Source organism: Cydia pomonella, chromosome 3, assembly GCF_033807575.1.
Source record: "Cydia pomonella isolate Wapato2018A chromosome 3, ilCydPomo1, whole genome shotgun sequence".
Taxonomy (NCBI): Eukaryota; Metazoa; Arthropoda; class Insecta; order Lepidoptera; family Tortricidae; genus Cydia; species Cydia pomonella.
Genome location: NC_084705.1, coordinates 27839601 through 27866065, shown reverse-complemented (window position 1 = coordinate 27866065; position 26465 = coordinate 27839601). Strand labels below are relative to the sequence as shown.

Sequence of the window (26465 nt, the reverse complement as noted above, 5' to 3'; positions counted from 1 at the left end):
GCCCGGAGCGTTCAATCACGGCGCGCCACCATGCAAAGACTGAATTGTAGGAGAACAGAGTTTGGAATTGATCTCGGCTCGCCTGCTGCTCGGCCTTACGGCCTTTTTTACTAGCCTTAGTTCTTGCTCGAAATTGCGACTTGCTGGGATGCTTTGGGTATCGGGCCCTATGTAGGGCTTTACATCCGGCTTATGCGAATGCAAAGCCCTGCATAGGGGCCCCGCTGTTTTCTTTTTATAACATTTTGACAATTAGATCATATGTATCACGGCTTTGCAGCAACTCGGCATATTTTGGGCCCGGCCAGCAGAGGAGCGCGTCCTTTGGCCTACTACGGGCTCAAAGCTGATCATCATTAGGCATTAGCTGTAAGGTGCAATTTGTTATTTGAAATAATAATTAGTAAATAAATCATCTTTCCTTGCTTTTCACTAATATGTTTTTAAACACAGTATCTTCTTTTGTTCGTTTCCGAGCTCTGCTGTTTCCTGCAGCTTAGCCATGCACAAAAGTTTGCACCTTCCCTAACACTCTGCACCTTCGGTATTATGCTAAACTCTAGGTCTTTGCGTAAGCCTAAAAAAATCTTTAAATTTGGTATCGTTGTAAAGAAAAATAGACAGGATAATACCAAATAATAATAATTGATCAATATTGTTACTGAGTTACGAAAAAAAATACATTGTAAATAAAATGTGGTGGTACAGGATCCGCGGAGTGCGAGTTCTACTTGGCCGGTTCCGCGTGCCGAAATCGCATGGTCAGGGTCGGAGCGCGGGGCCCCCCTTAGGCGCGGGGCCCTTAGCATATGCTTTTTCTGCTGTTCGGTTAATCCGCCACTGAGGTACAGTAATCAATCACTCTTAGTACAGTCGTGAATGCCAGCACAGTATGACAGTACCTGAATACGACAATCTCAGTCAATCATACTACAAAGATTCATTGAGAAATACAACTTCAAACCTTTATTGATGTCAAATATTGATGAGTGAATTCTATAGTTTTCGTATTAAATTCGGCGAATTAAAAAAAAATACTGCGTACGTAAGTATTGACTGTCCTTCGCCATAAACACATTTTTTCGGACAAACATTATTTCATTTGAATTTGTATCGTAAGCCTCAAAAATGCAGTGCTTGAAAATAACACTGTATGCTTGTTGAAGTAGGGCACAAAATTAAGTAAATTATTTTACAAATAACTTAAGTTCACTGTGTATTATATTCGATTCATCGATCAAGAAGGTAGCAACAGAGGGCCTACCGCGAACCACGTTCGACGTGTTACCTCTCTGTCGCACTTGTAAATTCGTACGTAAGTGTGACAGGGAGGCAACACGTCGAACGTGGTACGACACAGGTATACTTCGTTCAAGAATAATTCTCACTAATAAATCTAAAAAGCGACCTTGTATTTATTTGAAACAAAGTTTAAAATTGAATGACGCAATGTCGCAGCCATAAGGTTTTTTTCTAAGAATTGCACGCCGTTAATAGAGACGCAAGTGAAATTTCGCGTCAAATAGGTAAGAGTGATGGGGCAGTACTGAGAAATGTTTTTTTATACCACGTCGGTGGCAAACAAGCATACGGCTCACCTGATGGTAAGCAGTTACCGTAGCCTATGGACGCTTGCAACTCTAGAACTTACATGCGCGTTGCCGACCCTTTACCTTGACCTTTAAAAAACTGTACACTTCTTTTTTGAAATGTCAGGCGATAGTGTCACGGTAAGGGATGTTTTAACCATCATTCGACGTGAGAGGTACTTATAAAGTTATAACACTTATAACCTCTCGCGTCGAATGATGGTTCTAGGGTTTGCACGATGGATTGTATCGGAAGATCCGCGGATCCGGATCCAGATTCGAATAATTTCATACAATTAGGATCCGGATTGCAAACCCTAGATGACTCATATGACAGTTCGTACCCCTAGTGTAAATTTATTCGATAGCGTGATGTGACGTACGTATGTTTGCGTTAAGTCTCATTTTGTATGGGATTTTGAGTTTCAAAAACGTCCCTTTTGGCGCGCTGTTTCTAAATCCCATACATAACGAGACTTAATGCAAACGCGTACGTCACGTTTCGCTATCGAATAAATGTACGCTCAGTTTAATATGGAGTAACTGTCACGTATAATGTTAGTAGTTTTTTTTTTAGTTAGCATTAGCTTATTCATTTATATAGAAATGTACCTAACGTTTACAAGTACGAATACGTTACAAACTTATTTTATCGATTACTTATTTTTTAAATTAATCCTATTGAAGAAACTGGCAAAATCAATGTTCGCAAATGCGGGCATCTTTCTCTGTCACTCTAATTACGCCTTCATTAGAGTAAAAGAGAAAGATCCCCGCAATTCGCGAATTTTCGCGGTAGGCCCTCTGTCTCTGCTCCCTAGATCATCTTTCGACGCGGAAGGTTAATAATTTGACTACCTCAAAGCAACAAGCTGGTCATACCAGGGCTCGGAACCGTTTTTTTTAAACCCCTGAAGTAGCCCAATATTTTTTAATTTTTTAATGCTCTTTACGTAAGACTGAATCATGTATTTAGGTTACAACCTAGTATTAGATTGCCTCATGAAAAATGAAATAAGAAACCAAAGAACGAAAAAGAACGTAATACTAATAATTAATACCGGTATTTTTTTCATGAAGAAAAAACCGGTTCCGAGCCTTAAATATGACAAATGCTAGGGTCGGCAACGCGCATGTGACTCCTCTGGAGTTGCAGGCGTACATAGGCTACGGAGACTGCTTACCATCAGGCAGGCCGTATGCTTGTTTGCCACCGACGTAGTTTAAAAAAAATACATATACTATAATAACACTTATTTTAAACTTCATGCTTCTATGAAATTATGACGTATAAATAAACACTTGCAGAGTCTGTTCTGTCAAAATCGTTGCAGAAGGTATCTTGGTCTAACTATACGTCTGAACTGAACATAATTTTGAACGCTTTACCTCCATAGCCTAATAGAGGATTGCCTGACTAGTCAAACCTGTTTCTTTTTTCGAACTGTCAAAATGATTAGCCACCACTATGGAATATGGAGTGTGGAATTAAGAGGAGTGGTATCTCTTATGGTAGAACTGTTCCAAAAGTGTCCAGCTGTCAGCTATAAATAATAGTTCAAAATCTCTCCAGAGTAGCGCTAGAGTAGCTAAGAACCTAGGCGTTATTGACGGAGTGAATTGCGCTGTCTATGATGTGATTTTTTTGTCCAAGTACTCTAGGTATTGTAGCGCCACCTATTTAAAGTTTATTGATGACACTTTTTGGTACATGGAGATTTCGTTCCTTATCTCCACCTTCCGTATATGGAATTTATGTGAAAAACAGAACAATTGACGTCACAGTCAAATTACCTACTTTTTAGATCTGTCAGATTCATTCAATAGAAATTGTGTCAAAAAGTAGCTGGTGTCTTTGTCAAAAAATTTTCTGGTGCTTTATTTCGAGCATGGTGTGAAATGTCACTCACGAATTCGAGTCAATCGTGCAGTCTAACACAAATAGTTGATGCGAATTCATCAGCCAATCGCGTTGCGGCGTTAGACTGCACGATTGGCTCAAATTCGTGTGCGTGACACCGCTGTACTGGCCCCATTCTTATTGCCCGTAAAGCCCGTCCTTCCATATACATATGTCAATGTTCTACAATAAAAAAACTTCCGTATACAATACAAATCCACTTAATTGTACAACCTCAGAATAAATTTACATGGATACACACATAATACAACACAACAACAATATATTAACACAGAATTAAAGCAAGTCTTTTTTCGCCATGCCATTTTTGAAATCAGAGTTCTTTGCCTTGACTTACCAAAGAAAATGATTCCATACAACACATAAGAAAACCGAAAATGAATCCAGAATTACCTTTTACCTCACCGTTCCATTTTCGAAATTAGCCGCGTTCTATGCTTTTTAACATTTTTTTTTTATTCGTCTTAGATGCCTAGGGCCGTCGGAAAAAGAATACCTACTGTATAACGCATATACAGGGCCGTACGAAAGTTACTGTTATCTTGGCATATCCTCTCTAGGCAACGCGTCTATAAAGTACCACAATTATTATCTCAAACTCCTAGTACAGCTGAATCAAGTTCTTGATGCGCGCGCCGCTCCCCCCTTGCTGCTATTGTTACGAAGTTCCCATAAAGTATGGAATTAGAGGCGACCAATAATTCTATCTCTAGTGAAAACTTTGAAGCTAAATAACTCCAAAACTATTAAATTCACAGAAATACCACAACAATGTATAAACTGAGAAAAAAATTGCGCATTTTTTGATATTAAAAAATCATGAAAAAGTTTAATTTTTATAGTAAAAACAGTTACTCTTAAATAAATTCCTTATCTCTCTGGCGTGTATTTTAAATGCGCTGCTTTATGGTTGCGCGCGCCCATGAAGTAGCGAGTCCGGTCGGTGGGAGAGGACGGGCTATAAATGTGATACTTGGCTGGTCTCGCAGCAACCCTTCGTCTTATTCGCCGTCCTTGTCTTGCGCGACGGTTGGCTGCGCTCCTCTACGATGGAAGGATTGTGTTCCAGTGGGAGTTGGAGGATATTTTATGCTTACTAAAAAGGGTTATAATATAAATATGTGCTTGATGCATTTAGATACTAATATGACATTATTATTGTGACAAGATACTGTAATGTAACTGTACTAAGATGGGCCTTGGATTTTAATCTATTTCTGATCTCATATCTAGAGACAGTCGTACATAATATCTGTTCCGAGACTGAATTGAGAATTGGAACTTCCAATGTCTTAAGTAAGTAAGTAAGTAATCATTTATTGCATACCATGGTACAATACAAGTTGTTACAAGTGATAAAAGAGTTCACATGGCACCCCGGGGGGGTATGGCAATTTCCTTAAAACTATATTTACACAAGGCTACCTATATCTAAAATATGATTTTTCTTAACTAATTTGTGTAACAATTGTGTCTTAAACTCGACATTGCACTCATGGCTTCATAATCAAAACAAACTCATACTTATAGTCACTTCATTCCATATTGAGTTTTAAAATCAAATTAGGTTTGTACCTAGACAAACCGACTTCAGGAAAGAAGGAATGCTCCCGGCCCATACTTTACCTACCTATACCCATACCTTTTTTATCAGTAAAAACCTTTGTGACAGAACTTGAGCATGAGCTAATGAGCTATACGAAACTAATCTAGTTATAAGTTTTTGTCAAAAAAGACATTTCAGATACAAGATTTTATTGCTGACTTTCCTTTCCACAGGCAACTTATACTCATCGAAACAATTCTAACAACCCCAAACACGGGTAAGTTGCGTTGATTTATCACAGAGTTCTAATGGCTACCTCCTGTCTCCATCATCAGATCAGCTCGATGGTACCATAATATTGCATTGTCACCCAACTTATTTATGTATGCAAATTTCCAGCTTCTTTGGGAAGTGAGTCAAATTTAATTTGCAAGATTTGACCCGTACAAACATACATTGCATGTTACATTAATTAAACCTACAGTGAATTCAATTGATCGACGATCCTATGCCGTTATGTAACTTCATGCACCGTTTAAATGTAAATTTATGCACTATGATGGCTTTGTGTCTACTGGGCGCATTTGGAGTCGTGATCCTGAATGTGAAAAACGTGCAAGACGGTCAATAGTCATACTAAACAAATTTCCCCATGGGACTAACCCCAAAATTGGAGAAAAAAACGAATGGACACCTTGAGGCCCCGAAGTAACGAAACGTATGGGCCAAGGAATATATTTTCTTCACGGCCTTCATGCCCCATGGGAAACCTAGTCCAGTATGACCATCTTAAGACATTTTTGAAATTCGGGCTTATTACGCCAAAATCACCCAGCATATAATATACCGGGTGTTTCCTGTAACAGGAGCAATAAATTAAACTGTAGGCTGTACTCCTCAAACTGACCAACATTTGTTCAACAACTTTTAAAAATAACTTATGTTTTGATTTTTATTACACATTCTTAGAAGTTAATTTTGTTACGTTTAAAGCCTTACAAGCAACGTCAAACACACTGATGTCAGCGTACATTGAAAATAATATTAAATTTGTATGAAAAAGTTAAAATTTAAAGACTTCATAATTTTTAAAAGTTGTTAATCAAAAGTTATATCGTTTTAGGAGTACAATATGTGGTTTAATTATTTCCTCGTGTTACATGAAACAACCGGTATATCGCATGCAGTATGCACCGGCCTTAAGCCCGCGTCGTCCCGCCGCGCGCCTACCTAGCTATAGCGCGAATGTACTTTTGCCCACTTTGAAATATGGCGCCCCGTCCGCAGAAGGCCGAACTTGCGTAATCGAATGTATATATTTATATTTTGTTTGTCATATGCGTAAAAAATATTACACTGATATTAATGGAGGAGTGGGCACGGAAAGAGTGACGCAAAAATTTATTTAATTTCTGTTAATGATGAGCGAGCGTAATATTATAACATAATAGTCGGTCAAAATGTGCTTGTTTTATACATGTGCTTGTACGTTTACATTACGTTACGTTACGTAGCCTAGGTTGAAATCTAACGATAAATAAACAGGCCAATTCGAGTTTTAGTTATTAAATCTTATTCCAGTATGGGAGTTTGGGGCTTGGCACAAATCACGCGAGGTTTTTTCGGCTACTTTTGGACCCCCCCTCCCTCTTGGTGATATTTGGTGAGGTTCTTGGCTACCCCTCCTTCCCCAACATAATATCACGTGTATTTTGTGAAGCTTTTTCATTCGACCTAATATATAGTAAATCTTGTGTAATTTTCTATTTGCGTTATGAATGTAAAATACTCGCTATTTTGAACTGCTAAGTGAATATTTATGTTTAACGAAGCCGAGAAAAAGCATCTACTACTCATGTGGTACGTAGATATTTTTTCTCAGTTTTGGTTACTGTAGAAAAAGACACGTGAGGTCTTCTTATATTCATGGGCAGGATTTTTCTAAACTCTGTTTCAGAGAGTCCAGCGCAACCATAATGTAGTTTATCGGAGCATATCGTGCATTTAATACAATCTTTTAAAAACAATTCTAGAGTGCATTCGTTGCATTCCATTTTGCACGTAGAAGCTGTTCAAACAGTAATATACTCTAAGTTGTTGTATATAAGGTGCGAGTTCCGAAGCAGGCCGCGATCAGCGTGGCAACGGCGCAAAGGTCTTAAGAGCCGTACGCTTTCATACCCCGTCCGCGTTCTTATCACCAACTTGCGAATCCGTTTCTTTTGAACCGACGGTAGCGTTAAATATAAAATAATTAGTTAATTTCGTTTATTTCTACTGTTTGGTATCACTTTTTTTGCTGAAATTTTCAGCACAATCACAGCAAAAAACCCCCCAACGTGATCAGCCGTGATTTTTTTGTGAAACCCCAAATAAAATTGTACACCAACTACCTACAAGTGCCACTATTAACTTTGTTTAAGTACTTACTTACTATGTACATTGTAAGTTTTTCATAGTTGCTATAAGCGGCTAGCTATAAAATATTTCTTTAATCTTTTTATGCCTTTTGCAAAAACTCATTAAAGTAACTACAGTCAACATCAAAAGTATTGTATCAGGCTAAGCGTCAAAAGTATTTTACCATGCTCTAATATTATCAAAGTTTTTAAATGAGGCAGATGCCTTTGAACGATAAAATGTAGAGATATATCTATATTTGTAAAACTAACAGAGGATGGCAAATAGATACTTTTGGCGCCTTTAAACAAACATTACTATGAATGCTGAATATACTACAGCCAAGTAAAAAATGTCTCATAAATTCCAAATCCGACCTTCTCCGCGAGACCCGCGCCGTCTAGAAGCGGGCGCTTTTTTACATCAAGAGCCCATCCGAGGAGGAAACAAAAAGACTGGATTTATATTTTTTTATTATTTTATTTATTCCCCGTTTTTATTTTTTATTCCGCGTTAAATTTTTGCATATCGCCGTGCTGGCCGTTATTGTTTTTGCTTTTTTTTAAACGTTTTCGCGCTTTCGCCATTCCGGCCGTCAAGTTATCTTAATGCTTTCCTAGTTACATTCTGAAGGAAGGGCAGGGTCAGCTCCTGGGTCAAAAATTTTCGGGAGAACCTTCTGTGGATATTACAAAAGATAACTATTTAAATACAATTTTCTAAGAAATTCATCATGCACATTTTAAGAAGAAGGTTTTAATATGCCTATAATATTTAACTTAAACTTAATGTTAAATATTAAGATGTTGCTATATGTGAGATCCTATAATTGGCTCTGTGTCACTAAATATTTATGTTGTTATTAGCATAAATATAGCTGTTGGTTCTCCATGTAAAATAAATAAATAAATAAATAAATATAGTGTACGAAAATTAGGATTTAAAGTTGTATAATGTACGAAAATTAGGATTTAAAGTTGTATAATGTACGTAAATTAGGATTTAAAGTTCGTTTATTTTATGATGGCCACAGGAAAGTCTTATGCGACTTAACATTATTAAAAGCGTTTTTCACCATATTAGAGGAAACCCAAAATAACTCTGCGCCAACTCGGTAAACGACAGAGTGTGGGAGTGGCACTATAAGCAAATTCCTTCGAAAATGTGGCATTTCTTGTGATATAGGAGGCAAACAAGCAAACGAATCGTCTACTGGTAATCAATTACCGTCTCCCATGGACGTCTGCAGCACCAGAGGGGTTGTAAGTGCGTTGCCGGCCTTTAAGATGAGAGTTCGCTCTTTTCTTGAAGGTTTGAAGGTCCTATCGGTCCGCAAATAATGCGGAACCATGCCACGTAAACATAGACTGACATAGGAAGAATAATAATAATTCAGCCTATATACCTCCCACTACTGGGCACAGGCCTCCTCTCATGCGTGAGAGGGCTCGGGCTATAGTCCCCACGCTAGCCCGATGCGGATTGGGGACTTCACATACACTTTATACACCTTTGAATTTCTTCGCAGATGTATGCAGGTTTCCTCACGATGTTTTGCTTCACCGAAAAGCTAGTGGTAAATATCAAATGATATTTCGTACATATAAGTTCCGAAAAACTTATTGGTATGAGTCAGGATTTGAACCCACGACCTCCGGATTGAAAGTCGGACGTCATATCCACTCGGCCACCACCGCCCCGTCAACGGCGTCAACATAAGAAGAAACCGGTTATTATTGCTCTTAACCGTTTAATTTGACAAGAACTGTTCTCATAATAACCGGTTTAAAAATAACGGTTTATCGAGCGATACCGAAATTTAAAGATTTTGCGCCAAGTACATGATGAAGGTTTGGAAATCTAACCGATTTCCGAGTCTTGCGTCCGGGGAACTGGTAATCAGTGGGCGCTGGTAAGCTCTGGTGGCCTAGCGGTAAGAGCGTGCGACTTGCAATCCAGAGGTCGCGGGTTCAAACCCCGGCTCGTACCAATGAGTTTTTCGGAACTTAATGTACGAAATATCATTACATATTTACTAGTCGCTTTTCGGTGAAGGAAAACATCGTGAGGAAACCGGACTAATCCCAACAAGGCCTAGCTTACCCTCTGGTTTGGAAGGTCAGATGACAGTCGCTTTCGTAAAAACTACTGTCTACGTCAAGTCTTGGGATTAGTTGTCAAGCGGACCCCAGGCTCCCATGAGCCGAAAATGCCGGGACAACGCGAGGAAGAAGATTATGTAAGAATAGTTTTTGATACTTTTAAGACATGTCGTGAAGTACTGTAAAAGAGATTCGGTCTATCTGGGGTGAGGAATGTAAACACTCGAGGTAGATTTCAGACAATATTTAATGTTTTTTTTTCTTTAAGGTTTCCAACCTTCACAGTACCCAGACTACTAAATCTTGAGGCCGGAGAAAGATACTAAGAAAGTTTAATTTTACTGGTATTCTTGTACACTTTTATTTAACTCTATTTATATTAAGTTATTTCTTTAGACCATTACGATAACTCATTGCTAAAACTGTCCGGGTCCTGGCCGAGACAAACGACACTGTTTCATGACGCCTACGGTGATCACGTGATGTTTTCTATAGAAAACGAAGTGTCGGACGCCCCGGCCCCGGCCCGTACCCGGGCTGTTCTAGCAAGGTATTTCCGACCATCCAGAGGCTGAGGTCATTTTGTATTATATGTAGGTAGGAATACAATGTACCTAGGTATAGGTATGCATACAATATATACAAGGGAGTTGGTTAAGTATTCACCCTGGCCTCGAGGTATTAGCATTACACACGAATAGGTTCGAAGGGTACCAATAGGTACGTAGGTATCTTAGAATAGCATACCTAACTAATATTGGTATAATTATGTTTACAGAGTTTATAAGAAATTATTGAAACTGAAAAGGAAAATTGGATACTTACTAGTGTCCGAGTTCCGACCGAAGTTTAAATTTTGGTTTCGGCAGTTTTACAAAAATCATGTTTCGGCTGAAGGTTCGGTTTCGGCCAAAACTGCCGACCCTTTCGGCGGCGCCGAAACTGTAGGTACGTAGGTATTTTCGATAGTGTTCTAACGTAATTTCGGATTAGGCAGGTTTCGGCATGAAAATCATGTTTCTACCGAAGTAACTAGACCAAAACCGGTCCCTCAGTTTCTGCAATAATCTGGTTTTGGTTGGATACTAATACTAGCCGTGAAATAGGGGTCTCGGCCCCGAATACGATTTCGTACTTTTTGGTGTCTGTCAAGGGTCTCGACCCTTGGCCCGTGGGGTCCGAACGCGTCTACACTATTCAAGGAATTATCTAACAAAATATTACCTAACTTCAGCGAGTACCTAACTCGCTGAAGTACGATTTATGAAACAATTTTTCTGGTTTGAGGAGCTCCTCGATCTGTGCGGTTTAAATTCGAAATCAAAACTTGTCCAGACAAAGAATTATATAAATATCCGTAGAATTGCGAAAATACCACCTTCTCTTCTTCTTCTTTGCCATGTCCCGTTATCTAGGTCGGCCTCGGCTTTCCTCGTTCGAAGGCGCCGCCAGGTTTTTGTGTCCTGGGTTGTCTGTGTTTTAATTTATGTTGTTAATTTACTAAGAAGCTTATTATTACTTTAGTAGAATTCTTATTTCAAGTCTAGAACACCTACACCTACGCTCACCCACCGATTAATTATTCAACAAGACCTAAAAAAATCTAGGAACATTTTTTCTCCCCCAACCCATTCGCATCAGGTTTTTCCGCCACTTACAAACTTTTTGCCTCGCGTGCGGAGTGACAGACAGACAGACAGACAGGCAAATTTATAATATGTCCCTATCGCGCTATCTTAACACGCTATAAATACTATCCAACATATATTGAACTCCCTTACTTAACGGGAGCACTCTAAAAACGCAAGTAACATAGCTCAAGTATGTTTGGTCTATGTTGCAACGGACTTAATAATACCGATTTTGAACGATAAATAGGAATTGTCGTAATTATTCCTGGAAGGGTTCGAATTTTGAATTTAAATTTCTAAATGGACACTTTTTTCCGTTGATCATGATCGGTGACGCGACAGTTGGTCATTTTCGACACGCGAAACTGAATTTTTATCATTCTAATAATAGGTACGACATAATCACAGGCAATCACGAGATGTCCATAAACAATGTGGTAATAACTGACTATAATTTTAATTAAGGGTTAAAATTAGTTTTGATGTGAATTTTAATACTGAATATGGCCGTCTGCTATACGAATTACCTACAATTTGTATTGACCGAGCGAAAGGCCAAAAGCAACAAACGTCACCATTTTTAGTTCGAGCAAAAATGTTTTTTTCTACTCGTCGACTGTAATGGTTGAATTTAGATTTTGTATACCAAACTATAATTGTGTACTTTTGATGTATGGGCACCCAACTCGACTATAACATTCGTTTCGATACGCTTTAAAAAAAATACCAATCACTTGCCACCGAGCTTCCATAGAACGGGAGACGGGCGGGCGGGGGCTTTTGTCTACTGAGATACTTACCTACCAATATTCATTACTTATTTAAGGTTTATTTTTGATCACTCGTAAAAAAGTATTGTATACAATAGTGATATAATCAAGCTTTTAATCTTGTACCTTACTTAGGCAACTCGGCAAGCTTCGTTGCCTAAACACGGTACCCTGAAATGCTCCCAATTAAATCACGATTGTATAAAATACTATTGTATGTTTGTCCAGCTGTACTCCCTCTACAGTTCGATATTTTTTTAAAGAGGAAAAGATAACGTGCGTAGAGGAAAGTGCACGAACGCGGCTATAGAAATGGGGACATTTTCGTCAATGGATGAGGACATTTTATGAAAAATATTTTACCACAATTTGATGTAGGCATATTAATTAGTATAGGATAGCTGTTTTTGTTTTTTGTTTTCGATTTTTAAATTATTCTAGAATAGGTATTTTAAGAATTGGGAGGAATAAAATTTTAACCTTTTTTTTTGGAAGTTTCCTTTTTTTTAATATTTCAGAATTTCAATGCACATTTTAGTCAATATTCGCGAGTGATGGAAGTGAACGGATGGGAATTTACCGCTGTAATTATATCCAATGGATATAAGCTGATTGTGATGCAGATTCGTTGAATTTCCCTCGACCTCGCCCCACTTGCGAGTTTTCAACCGTCAGGCACGCAGGCATTTATTATTTAATTAAACATATTACAAGTACAAGTACCTACTATACAAGGCTGGGCTGGGGTTCCTGTGACAATAGTAGTCTAGACTAGCTTTACAGTAGTACAGTCTAGTACAGTCGCCATCAGTTATATCGGAGCGGCCAAGGTGCTCACAAATATCTCAACACGCCTTTATTGTCTAGCTGTTGTCAAGGCGTTAGAGTGTTGAGATATTTTTTAACACGTCGGCCGCTCCGATATGATCGGATGGTTACTGTACGTGCAGAAACCTGACAATGACAGCCACTACCTAATAACGACTTGATCTAGAGATCTCGTGTGTCGAAAACGTACAATATTCTTGGATATATATCTTAAATAACCGGCCAAGAGCATGTCGGGCCACGCTCAGTGTAGGGTTCCGTAGTTACTCTTCCGTCACAATAAGCTAAACTGGAGCTTAAAGTATAGTAAATTGTTAACCAAGGAATGAAACGGTACCTTTCACCCGAGTTAAACAAATAGGCAAATTTGCATAATCAGTACCTAATTAAAGTAAGCCTTTTTACTATGAAGGGAAAACTTTTTGCGATAACTCAAAAACAGCTAAACTGATCATATCCGCTATAGTTTTCATTTAATGTCTTTCTTAAGCTCTACTTCCACGATTTTTTTCATATTTTTTGGACCTATGGTTCAAAAGTTACAGGGGGGGGACACATTTTTTTTTTCTTTCGGAGCGATTATCTCCGAATATATTCACTTTATCAAAAAAAAATTCTTAAAAACCCCTATTAGTTTTGAAAGACCTTTCCAACGATACCCCACACTCTAGGGTTGAAGCGAAAAAAAAAATTCACCCCCACTTTAAGTGTAGGGGAGGTACCCTAAAAAAAATTAAATTTTTAGATTTTATTGTACGACTTTGTCGGCTTTATTGATTTATATATCCATGCCAAATTTCAGCTTTCTAGCACTAACGACCACGGAGCAAAGCCTCGGACAGACAGACAGACAGACAGACAGACGGACATGGCGAAACTATAAGGGTTCCGTTTTATGCCATTTGGCTACGGAACCCTAAAAATGACCCATGAGATAATTAAACGCAGAATACAGTTGCATATAATTTTGTCTCTTGAAATACTCGTATGTAATCTTTATGCCGAAATTACACTTCATTTTTTTAGCATTATTAGAAAGAACGTCGCAGAAGAAAGCTTGAGGTGCCAAATCGGGCACTTATCGCGGTAAATTTTTGCGGTAAATTGTAAGTATTGATTGCCATGCTACATTTGATAATTCCATTATTATTAACAATTGAATCTACATGCTTACTTCTGTGGAGTTCTTTCTTAAGGGGCCCACTGATTACCATTACCAGTTCGCCGGACGATATCGACCTGTCAGTTATTCGCAAAAGCTGACAATCCCGAATAACTGACTGGCCGATATCGTCCGGCCCCTTTATGCTAAAAAATGAAGTATAATTCACAAACAGGCTAAAATGGAGGTGAAAGATGAAATTTATTAAGGATTATTTACATCTACGCGGACGAAAACATGAGTCGAAAACCAGTAAATTATTTACATACTTATATCTAAGGACGGGCCTTACGGGTACTAAGAATGGTGCTCTAGTTCCGTGGTGTCGTCACGAATTCGAGCCAATTGTGCAGTCTACGCATCTAGTTGCGATTTGCGAAGTTGCGACCAATCGCGCGCGTGATGCGAACTCATCAACCAAACGCGTTGTGGCACTTGTGGCGTTAGATTGCACAATTGGTTCGAATTCGTGTGCGTGACACCGCTGTGCTGGCCCCATTCTTATTGCCCGTAAGGCCCGTCCTTATATACGTCACTGCAGTAAATTATAAAATTTGATCAAAATAATTCAACAGAACACGATTAAGGACTCGCTTGACTAGAAATAAACTACAAAAACCATAACTATGTCAAAATGCGTGTTTATATGTCGCCGTGGGTATTACGTGTGGTGGTTGCATAATTTATATCTACACAGCAATAAATATTATATGAAAGTTAACGGGTTATAAATACTTCAATGGCTGTAATACTAGTAGCAGGAGAGTTATATGAAGTGTAGATAAATTAAATAGAATGTGAACGTAAATATTTGAATTAGGTAAAATCTATGTGGAAACGTTTTTCTTGTAGATTCAGCATTGCAGATTCTTCGATGTCTTTGTATCAATTGTCGAATGTGTGGTGAAGAGGAAGAGGCAGTATACACCTGTGTGAATGTGACGTCCTCGCCTGACAGAATGAAATACTTAGGAGAAGGCTATCTGGAAGCAAAGAAACCAAACTCAAAGCACTGCCCTTGAATTCCATCACAAATAAATAAATATTATAGGACATTACTATTATACACAAATTGACTAAAGACATATCTTCGTAGATGTAAGTTAGTTTTTAATTAATATTCATTAATTATTTAGGTAGTTTTTTAGTTATGAATCTATGAAACGCTTTGGCGTAACATTATGTTTTAACTTGATTCAATAAATAAATAAATAGTCGAAAAAGGCTCGGAATTTTATTATGTTGTCCCTGTCGCACGGTGTTATAAAACATTTAATAACAGCCATTGCCATGCATATCTAAGGACATAGACGGGCCTTACGGGCACTAAGAATGGCGCTAGTTCAGTGGTGTCACTCTCGAATTCGAGCCAATCGTGCAGTCGGAACTAGTTGCGACCAATCGCGCGCGTGATGCGAACTCATCAACCAATCGCGTTGCGGCGTTAGACTGCACGATTGGCTGGAATTCATGTGCGTGACACCGCTGTACTGGCCCCATTCTTACTGTCTGTAAGGCCCGTCCTTAGATATATATGTCTGCTGCCCATGTGGGAGCACCATAAACCAATTAGAGTGCCTTTGAACGCAAATTGTAGACTATTAGGTATCTCTATAAACATATTAGATGATTGTGGTGAGCTACTATGTATGCTAACTATAGGTAAAACCTTTTGAGAATGATCAATATTACGTGTAGACTAAAACAAACCCATCTTGCTACATTTTCCAACGGGCCCTACAGTACCACAGCCGGGGAGCGGTAGTTTTTAATAAATTCCCGCACAGCGCGGCCATTTTTCATTCTGCTCATTACGGCAACCCTTTGCGATCCACCCCTGTAGCGTTGGCAGGGGAAGCGAAAACTATCTCTGGTGGAAAAACTCGACATTTTACATTTTAAAGTATACATACATAATAAAAAATAAATAAAAGCTAAATTTTAATAGGTTCAAGATCTTAAGAAAATCGTTATTTTGACAGCAAAAATATAATCGCCATTCATAGTACTTATACTATTTCCTTACTTTACATATTTTTCATATATTTTAGGATGGATATGCTTTTAGAGTTAGGACACACTTATTACACCGATCACCGGGCACAGATGGGAATAGATGTTTTGATATAAATCGACGACCGGTTTGGCCTAGTGGGTAGTGACCCTGCCTACGAAGCTGATGGTCCCGGGTTCAAATCCTGGTAAGGGCATTTATTCGTGTGATGAGCATGGATATTTGTTCCTGAGTCATGGGTGTTTTCTATGTATTTAAGTATTTATAAATATTTATATATTATATATATCGTTGTCTAAGTACCCTCAACACAAGCCTTATTGAGCTTACTGTGGGACTTAGTCAATTTGTGTAATAATGTCCTATAATATTTATTTATTTATTTATTTATTTAAATCATTCCCATCTGTACCCGCCTCATGTATGGCGGCGGTCACAAGGGCCGGTGACAAATGGGCATACACCTTATCACTCTTTGATGGTTTACTTGTAGACTTGTACTTAATTTTCAGTTTTCATCCCATGTGTAACCCACCACTGGGAACAGGCTTTTTAGTGTAGACGAAAGGGACTGAGCATTTCCTATCTTTAGCTCTGGAAGCCGATTCAAACACAAATTTATTCCAATTCATCCAACGTTTTCATCATTCACCCGTCCATCCCGCTCGTATTTATACCTAAGTCGAAGTTAGCGAGTTGTGTTGCGTGCAATTACTCGTTAATACAATAATTACAAATCACTAACAGATTTCAAAGTTCCAATACATCTCCATATATAAAAGAAATACGGAAAATATTAAAAAAATAACTATATAGATATAATATCCTCCGATGTTGCTTATGTCCATGGGCGGCGATGACTGCTTCCCATCAGGCGGCTCGACTGCTCGTTTGCGGCCTTCTACATAAAAAAAAATCAAAGTGGCACGAGTAGCGCGGCATTTTTCATCCCGGTCTAATTAAATCCACTGTAGTGTTAATATAGGGAACTGGAACTGTTGTAAGTAAGGTACCTATCGCTGTCTATACACTTACATTACCTATACTACTATACAGCCATATGCGGCATTTGAAATATCTCAAAGTTGTATTGTCGTTCAGTCAGTACTCGCGCCGCGGCATTTTTCATCCCGGCCTGATTACATTCACTGTAGTGTTAATAATATAGGAAGCTGGAAATATTGTAGGCAAGGTACCTATCGCTGTCTATACACTTACATTACCTATACTACTATACAGCCATATGCAGCATTTGAAATATCTCAAAGTTGTGTTGTCGTGCAGTCAGTACTCGCGCCGCGGCATTTTTCATCCCGGCCTGATTACATTCACTGTAGTGTTAATAATATAGGAAGCTGGAAATATTGTAGGCAAGGTACCTATCGCTGTCTATACACTTACATTACCTATACTACTATACAGCCATATGCGGCATTTGAAATATCTCAAAGTTGTGTTGTCGTGCAGTCAGTACTCGCGCCGCGGCATTTTTCATCCCGGCCTGATTACATCCACTGTAGTGTTAATATAGGGAACTGGACTATTGTGGGTACACTTCGTTGCCTATACATCTACATTAACTATAGGGCATAGCCATAGTAGGTATTTGAAATATCTAAGGTCGTGTTTGAAGACAGTCTGACTTGTGAAGCTAAACTTTAATATAAATACATCGCGCTCTGATACAGTATGTATTGTATACATCTTCTAAAATAAAAACTCTTTTAACACATTCAGGGCCAGCGCGAGCTATGCGCTACGAGCGTAGCCTATAACATGGGAAAACCCGTATGTAGCGAAAAGCGCCTACGAACAGAGAATCCGCCTAGTGGGTCGCTGGAAGTGACTGTGGGCCCGATTCGAACAATGATTTAGAGATGCGTTAGTTCTTGGAAAGAGATTGAAAAGATCGATAACTAAACGATATGTCAAAATTGACGTTAACTTTGATTCCGGTCTTATTTCAATAAGACATCAATAAGAGATGGTTTAGAGATCTAAGCAAGATCTAAGTGACTTCTCGAAAGCTCATAAACGTGATTGGTCGTGGAGCATACTTGTCAATTTTGACAGATAATTTGATACGTCAAATTATGAAAACCTGTCTTAAAAATGGCGAAGTCGGGTCAAGAATGTTTGTTTTTGTTATTTTGCTCGATGATAATATTTAAAATGTAATACTGTTAGCTTATACTGCAGTAAACTAACGTGGAAGTGTGCAGCTAATGAAGAATTAGTCTTGAAACCATTCTTTAGTCAACAGTCAACACCCGGCACTCCATCCATTGTGGCTATTTGTTAATAAAAACCAGCGATCACTTTACTAAAAGCAACTACGGGACAACTTTATCCACTATAAGAACAGTTCCTGGCGAAATCGTCATTAACTAGGTAAATGGAAAACATAAATCTATATATCGTGCCCTCACGAAACAAAGGTTCTCCGAAGCAGATTCATCCCCTGTTCAAGCTAAAAGATGATTCGTTCGTGCTAAGTATCAATGGACTAGCAGACTTAGAATCCTAGAGGAAGGCAGCCTGGGGTCGTCACGACAAACTTTTGAAGTGTTGACGTCGTGGTTGTTCGCGCCGCCTGGTTCCAGCTAGTTACTCATTTAGGTACACGTGGACTGTCAAGATAATAATTTTATTTGTGGTGATTTAAGATAAAGTGATAGTGCCTCTTTTGTTTGTGTTACCTCAATTACAGGTTTGCTATATGTAAGATTACCTAAAATTATTTTAATTCAGAAAATCCGTGCACTGTCTTGTCATGACCCATTTAAATATAGGCACTTACCCATCAGTTAGTAACAAACTAAAAACAATGTTGAATTGTATGACACAAAATTGCTTCTTTCCACTATCTGATTAGTTGTAGGTACATACATAATATTGTACACTAACTTGTCTGCTTATGAGTTACAAATTGTTTCATAATAACTCAATACCCTTATAGTATATACAAAAGTGATCACTATAGTAAGTTATAATGTTTAAATATTAGGCAAAATAATATTTTACTGAATAAACTCCAAATCAGATGAGCGGCCCAAACGGGTCAATATTCTAAGTTATAGATAGACTAGCTAAAGAATGGGTTTTCTCATCTTTCTTCTAATAATGATCTGTAGTACCATTAACTTACTTTGGTGGGTCCTAGTGGGAATGATTCTCAGTTGTTACCAGTAAAATATTTTAATGTTCAATATTCACAAAAATACATAACACATAAATATAGAGTGAGTTATTTTTTCCTTTGAAAGCCGTTTCAGTAAACGGCTCCAGAACTGAAAAAACATTTTAAAACAAAAAGGTATGAAATTAATAGTTCTTCAAAAAACATTCTAACAATACAGCTACTTCATAATTAAGTTTCTAGTATGTTAATACTGATAATTAAACATTTCAAATTTGTTTCTGTAGTTACCTCCTTCTCCTACTCCTCTGGAGTTTCAGGCGTACATAGGCTACGGAGACTGCTTATCATCAGGCGGGCCGTATGCTTGTTTGCCACCGACTTAGTATAAAAACCTGTAGTAAAATAAGAACAAACCAGCGGTGCCACTATGGTTCTATTTTTATCACTTGTCACTATGCCCATCACTTTCGCACTTACATACATACTTGTTAGAATGTGACAGGCGTGGTGACAAATGATAAAGAGTTGACCTTAGCCCTAAAGAGAAAGTTAAACTACAATTATTAGTCTTATCAGCGGTGGCATCATGGTTCAATTTTTATCACTTGTCACTATGCCTGTCACTTTCGCACTTACATATTTGTTAGAACGTGACAGACATGGTGACAAATGATAAAGAGTCGACCATCTTAGACCTACAGGTCTTATCCATTAAATAAGTGCGAGAAAATTTACTTATCTTAGATGAGTTTTCTGTTTATTTTTTTTCTTTGATGACTCATTCTTTGATAATTTATTTTGACATTTATTAGTGATCTCATGTGTAATATAAGAATTGCTTCATTGTTAATAATAATATAATATGTTATGAGTTATGATTATGAATAATAAGATATTATATGCTGTGCCCTTGCAGGGTCCATGTGAGACATTGTATATCATGTATAACATCTATACTGTACCATGGTTGCAATAAAGAATGATTATGATTATGATTTAGTATATTATGTGTAGTCCATACTAATATTTACTGTTGAAAACAACACATTTGTTATTATTTATGATTGGATTTTATATTATTTATTTACTGGGTTAGATGTGTTTGACTGCTTTTTATCTGAACCAAAAACCCAATAATTGGTATAAAATAATAACTTGTTATGTTTATTTAAGCAAGGCCTGTACTTTCAAGGTAGAAAATAAAAAATTAAAAAAGAAATATTTTTTATTTCTATACTTCATAAATAATGCTCCTTTTGTGACCGATCAGAAAGACACTTTACCCCCAATTTTAAATTCTACATTGTAGTGTAGAGAATGTTAGCAGAAGTTGCTAACTTGCTACCTAGGTTTATGGTTGAAACATTCAAAATATTTTAGAGGATAGTGGACGACCACTTCCCCCATTTTCCTCCCTCAATATTGTATAAATGTAATGTATAAATCCTTTATTTCAGACAGTAAAGTAAATTTTCAATTTTTCTACATTTCTTGCATATTTTTTTTTCCTGTCTGTGTGCCATTTATTGGCAAAAGGCCTCCTCCAACCTTCTCCATTCCTCTCTATCCTTGGCAACTCTCGTCCATGTGCTTCCTGCTATGGCTTTGATGTCGTCCACCCATCTTCTAAATGGTCTACCTCTTTTCCTTTTCTTATGGCCTGTGAACCAGTTCATTATCGTTTTCGACCATTTTTCTTTGCCCCTTATTGTATGGCCTGACCATTTCCATTTTAACTTTTTTATTGTTTTTGTGACATCTTTTGTTTTGGTGAGCTTCTTTATGGATTGTATTCTTATTTTATCCGATAGTCTTTTTCCCAGCATACTTCTCTCCATGGAGTTTTGGCAGGTTTCTAGCTTTCTAATGTGTGTTTTAGTGAGAGCCCAGGTTTGGCAACCGTAAGTGAGTATAGGAAGTATGCTGGTATTAAAGAGTTTCCGCTTGATAGTTACATTGATATCTTTATTTTTCATTATTTCCTTTAGGCTCCAATATGTCTTCCAAGCATTTCCAATAAGTACGTCTATCTATTTCTTTTGAGGTTAGATCTACTGGGGAGATTATCTGGCCTAAATAGATATACTCATTGACGTATTCAATTGGGTTATTATTGATGAGAATAGGTTCTTGCTTGTCGTTAGTCAATATTGACATTATGAATAATATTTTTAAACAATTTCATGTATATTAACCATAGCTATGCCCCTTTGTTTTCCTCTTTTCGATTTATTATTATTAGGTATAAGATAGGAGCAAAATGAGAAGGTACTTAGCATCGCACGTTTACCCAGTATCACAGCAGTCTTCAAACAGAGACGCTTACGGTGGTTGGGGCACGCGCACAGGATGGAGCCCTCTCGTTTGCCACGTAAGACTATCCTAAGCGAAGTAGCGCACGCGAAATGACCGGTTGGGCGACCAATGCTTCGTTTAAAGGATAGCGCAAAGCGAGATATGTTGTCCTTCCGGATCGATCCCACCAACTGGGAAAGGGAGGCTGCAATGAAGACCGCGAGCACTGGAGGAAGACCCTGGGAGATGGAGTAGTTGCACACGATGAAGCATGGCTTAAACTCCTTCACACTAGGCGAGAACTGAGACACCAGCGCGCTGTTTTCCCACCTTCGTCACCGGGCATGACATTCTCCTGCCCGCCATGCGGTCGCGGCTGCCGCTCTCGAATTGGACTTACTAGTCATTTACGTAAGTGCCTTAATGTTATGGGCGCTGTTTAAACCATCATTTAATTGATGTTAAAGGCCAAATGATGAGGAGCAAAATACAAATTCCATACAATTATCAAAAACACTTATAATATTTGAAAAATCTTAAAAAATCAAACAATTATTTATATACATAAAAGGGTGTAGCAGGATAGCCTAGGAAAAATTGCCCCCAGCGATTTTGGGCCGAAACTGTAATCAAACAATGCCTTTTGGGGAGGTTATACTCTGCACAAAGTTTCATCCCTCTGTTACCCCCTGGGGGTGAAAAACACCCGATTAACCCCAAAACTTTTAATTATTTTTTCCTAAACTATGAAAGTGACGAATTTCAAATTTCGTACAAATATTAATAAGACTAAAAGCTATGTGCTAAAAAAATATTAACCCCCTAACCATTTAAATTCTTGTAAAAAAAACAAAAATGAAAAAAGAATCATCCTGTATCTCAAATTTGGCTCACGGTACACACACCATTTTTTTTTCAAAAATGTACCAATTTATATTCTATATTATATAAAAGTTTCATGGACCTACTCCAGAAGGAACATTGCGAAATTAAAATAAACGTACTATTTCGTAGCTACTAATCATTATACTCGTATCATGCTTAATACGCAACGTCTCGGACCCGAAACCAAAATAATTTTAAAAAACCGGCCAAGAGCATGTCGGGCCATGCTCAGTGTAGGGTTCCGTAGTTACTCTTCCGTCACAATAAGCTAAACTGGAGCTTTAAGTATAGTAAATTGTTAACCAAGGGATGAAACGGTACCTTTCACGCGAGTTAAACGAATAGGCAAATTTGCATAATCAGTACCTAATTAAAGTATGTCTTTTTACTATGAAGGGGAAACTTTTTGCGATAACTCAAAAACAGCTAAACTGATCATGTCCGCTATAGTTTTCATTTAATGTCTTTCTTAAGCTCTACTTCCACGATTTTTTTCATTTTTTTTGAACCTATGGTTCAAAAGTTAGAGGGGGGGGGACACATTTTTTTTTCTTGCGGAGCGATTATCTCCGAATATATTCACTTTATCAAAAAATGTTTGTTGAAGACCCCTATTAGTTTTGAAATACCTTTCCAACGATACTCCACACTGTAGGATTGAAGCAAAAAACAAAAATTCACCCCCACTTTACGTGTGGGGGAGGTACCCTCAAAAAAAAAATTAGATTTTATTGTACGACTTTGTCGGCTTTATTGATTTATATATCCATGCCAAATTTCAGCTTTCTAGCACTAACGACCACGGAGCAAAGCCTCGGACAGACAGACAGACAGGCAGACGGACATGGCGAAACTATAAGGGTTCCTAGTTGCCTACGGAACCCTAAAAATGTTTTTATAAATACAAATGAGTTTGATTCATACTTCTTTATCCCCACCTTTTTCAAATCGGGCACAAGCAGCGGTCCGATCGCAAGCCATTGTTTATTAATAATAATGCAAGGCTCTTAGTGGGAGTTCAATGAATAGTACGCACCAAAGAGCCAATACATATTAATTTCGCAATGTTCCTTCTGGAGTAGGTCCATGAAACTTTTGTATCATGTAGAATATAAACTGGTTCATTTTTGAAAAAAAAATGGTGTGTGTACCATGAGCCAAACTTGATATACAGGTGATTCTTTTTTTATTTTTGTTTTTTTTTTTACAAGAGTTTAAATGGTTAGGGGGTTAATATTTTTTTAGCACATAGATTTTAGTCTTATTATTAATATTTGTACAAAATTTGAAATTCGTCACTTTCATAGTTTAGGAAAAAATAATTAAAACAGTTTTGGGGTTAGTCGGGTGTTTTTCACCCCCAGGGGGTAACAGAGGGATGAAACTTTGTGCAGAGTATAACCTCCCCAAAAGGAATCGTTTGATTACAGTTTCGGCCCAAAATCGCTGGGGGCAATTTTTCCTAGGCTATCCTGCTACAATTGGAAAATCAATATATTTAAATTTTTCATTGCAATAATTTTCATATAATGTCAATTGTGCTGCGTCACGCTCTCCCCAAATAATCTTATTACATACTATATTACTTGTAATATTATTATTTCTAATTAAATTTAAATTACAAACTAATTCTAACGGATGATGGTCCGACCAGTACACGTCATAATGTATTTTTATACTCCGTATTAGTTTCCGTGCCGCTTCAGATACTACACAGTGATCCAGCCAGCTTTTAGTACCATTAATATCACTAACATAGGTGTATGTATCCGAGGCCACTCCTAGAATGTCTATGTCCGCACATTGCCATCTAACATCCGCACAAAAGTCTAACAACTCCTTACCGAATCGTCTGCCCGGGTTAGCGTTGAAATCCCCTAATATGAAGACGCAGTCTACCTGGCACTCCTCCACTATTGCCGCCATTTCCCCTAGGCATTCCGTAAATTCGGTAAGAGTCTCCGCAGAATCGACGGGCATGTACACAGAGAACACCAAGAGCGAACGATCCGATAACACTATCTTTACAGCAGCGAGTCGCGCACTTTTACAATGCACAATCGAAACCGATGTAAATAAACATTTCCGCCACAATAACGCCACACCGCCGTACGGCCTACCGCGTAAAATCCCAGCTCCAGTATCGACCGCCGATGTTACACCCTTTCGTAAAAATATTGTCACCGAAATTTAAATGCGACTTTCCTCACTCCAGTGAGTGAGACAAGCTTTCGTCATAATGATGATGCCTTTCATTCATGAATGTAAATAAATGTGGTTAACTTTACTTGATGTTTAATTTTATTAACCTTTAATAATGAACTCACTACTGAGGTGAAAAGTTGCGTGTCACACGAGAGCAGTTATTTTACATCTCGTGTTTTTAACTCCCTCGCTACGCTCAAGATTCTAACTTAGAATCACTCGCTTCGTGATGCAATTATAGAATCTTTCGCTTACTCAGGACTCAAAATCAACACTCGCAAGAAAAACCAACTTTCCTGTCTTGTTGCACAAATAACTATGTACAGTACATATGGTGCTACTTTACCGCACTAGTGCGAAAATTAGCGTATTACGTTACTGTGTCGAACATTTAAAGGCCCATATGTACTGTAAAACGTTGTACGATACATGTGCAAATAGGTAATTCGCAACTCGTGCCGATTCAAAACACTCCCTTCGGTCGTGTTTTAATTTATCGCCACTCGTTTCGAATTTCCTATTTTCGCACTAGTATCGTAATGTACTATTACAGTACATACGGTGCTACTATAGTGTTACGCACTAGTGTGTAAATTAGCACATTATGTAACTAAGTATGTCGAAAATTTAAAGGGTCATATGTACTGTAAAACGTTGTACGACACATGTGCGAATAGGTAATTCGCAACTCTTGTCGATTTAAAAGACTCCCTTCGGTCGTGTTTCAATTTATCGCCACTAATGTATCGTAAATAACTACTTATTATACAATCGTGATATAATAAATAAATATTATAGGACATTATTACACAAATTGACTAAGTCCCACAGTAAGCTCAATAAGGCTTGTGTTGAGGGTAATTGGTTAGTCTTATTTGCAGGCAATAACGGACCAGCGTTGGACCAAAAATGTTACGTCATGGAAAGGGCCACTAGGGAAACGGGGTATAGGAAAACCTGTTACTAGATGGGAAGACGAAATAAAAAATATAGCTGGTCAAAACGGGATGCGAATAGCTCAAGATAGAGATGAGTGGAAAACTCTGGAGGAGGCCTTCACCTGTGAAGACGGGGTTCTTGCTACATATTAAAATTCATTTTGAAATAGTTTTAGAGCTGCCATTGGGAAGCTATAAGTAATTAAGTTTGCTTATAGTTTTTTGATGTTGGTTCTAAAATTATTTTAACTTAACTCTAAACAACAATGTTAAAATGTTAAAATTTCGCAAGAAATAAAAGGCTATTTTATTTTATTTATTTATTATTTATTTGCAGGTTCATAAATTTGTCATTTAATGCAAGTAGCTAATGTATGAACTCGCAATAAACACTAATCAATGTATAAACAGACCCCAATGTCAGCCTCACATACCTGAATGGGCTGTGTGCCACACTTTCCCATGCTGACCTTACATGAAGTTGAATTGAACATAGGTACAGTCAGCTGCAAAAAGTATGTATCGAAAGAATTGTACTTGGTACTACACTCTTATTACGCTGCGGGCTTGGCATGGTCTTAGTTATCACGCGATATGGTGACAATCTTGTTGTTACAATGACAGTTTTCTTCGATTTTATCGTTCACACTACGGTTGCAGACGATAATAGGAGTTATCCACATTTGACAGCGATAGATGACAATCGACAATTTGCATAACATGGTCGTCGGATAATTTGACACATTATCCCATTTTGGCAGTTCAATATAGTTAATTTTATCTACGTGCTTCTTAGGTCACGACAAGCGTTGTCGTGGATGCAAAGCTCATGAAAAAACCTATGTTAAGGTATAAATTATCAGTAAGTATCCGTTTTTCTATGATTTTATTGAGTGTTAGTTAGTTAGTAGTGTAACTCCTCTGGAGTTGCAGGTGTACATAGGCTACGGAGACTGCTTACCATCAGGCGGGCCGTATGCTTGTTTGCCACCGACGTAGCAAAAAAAAAAAAAAAAGTTCCGCTGCATATAATATTG

General features: G+C 37.9%; 1 long non-coding RNA gene across 1 annotated transcript in view; it reads right to left on the bottom strand.

Annotated features, from left to right (window-relative positions):
* LOC133516485 (uncharacterized) overlaps positions 1-15291 on the bottom strand; it is a 469629-nt gene extending 454338 nt beyond the window's left edge. The window contains exon 1 of the long non-coding RNA XR_009799235.1: positions 15262-15291. This is a non-coding gene — a long non-coding RNA (uncharacterized LOC133516485). The remainder of the gene's footprint in view (positions 1-15261) is intronic.
* Positions 15292-26465: the final 11174 nt, after the last annotated feature.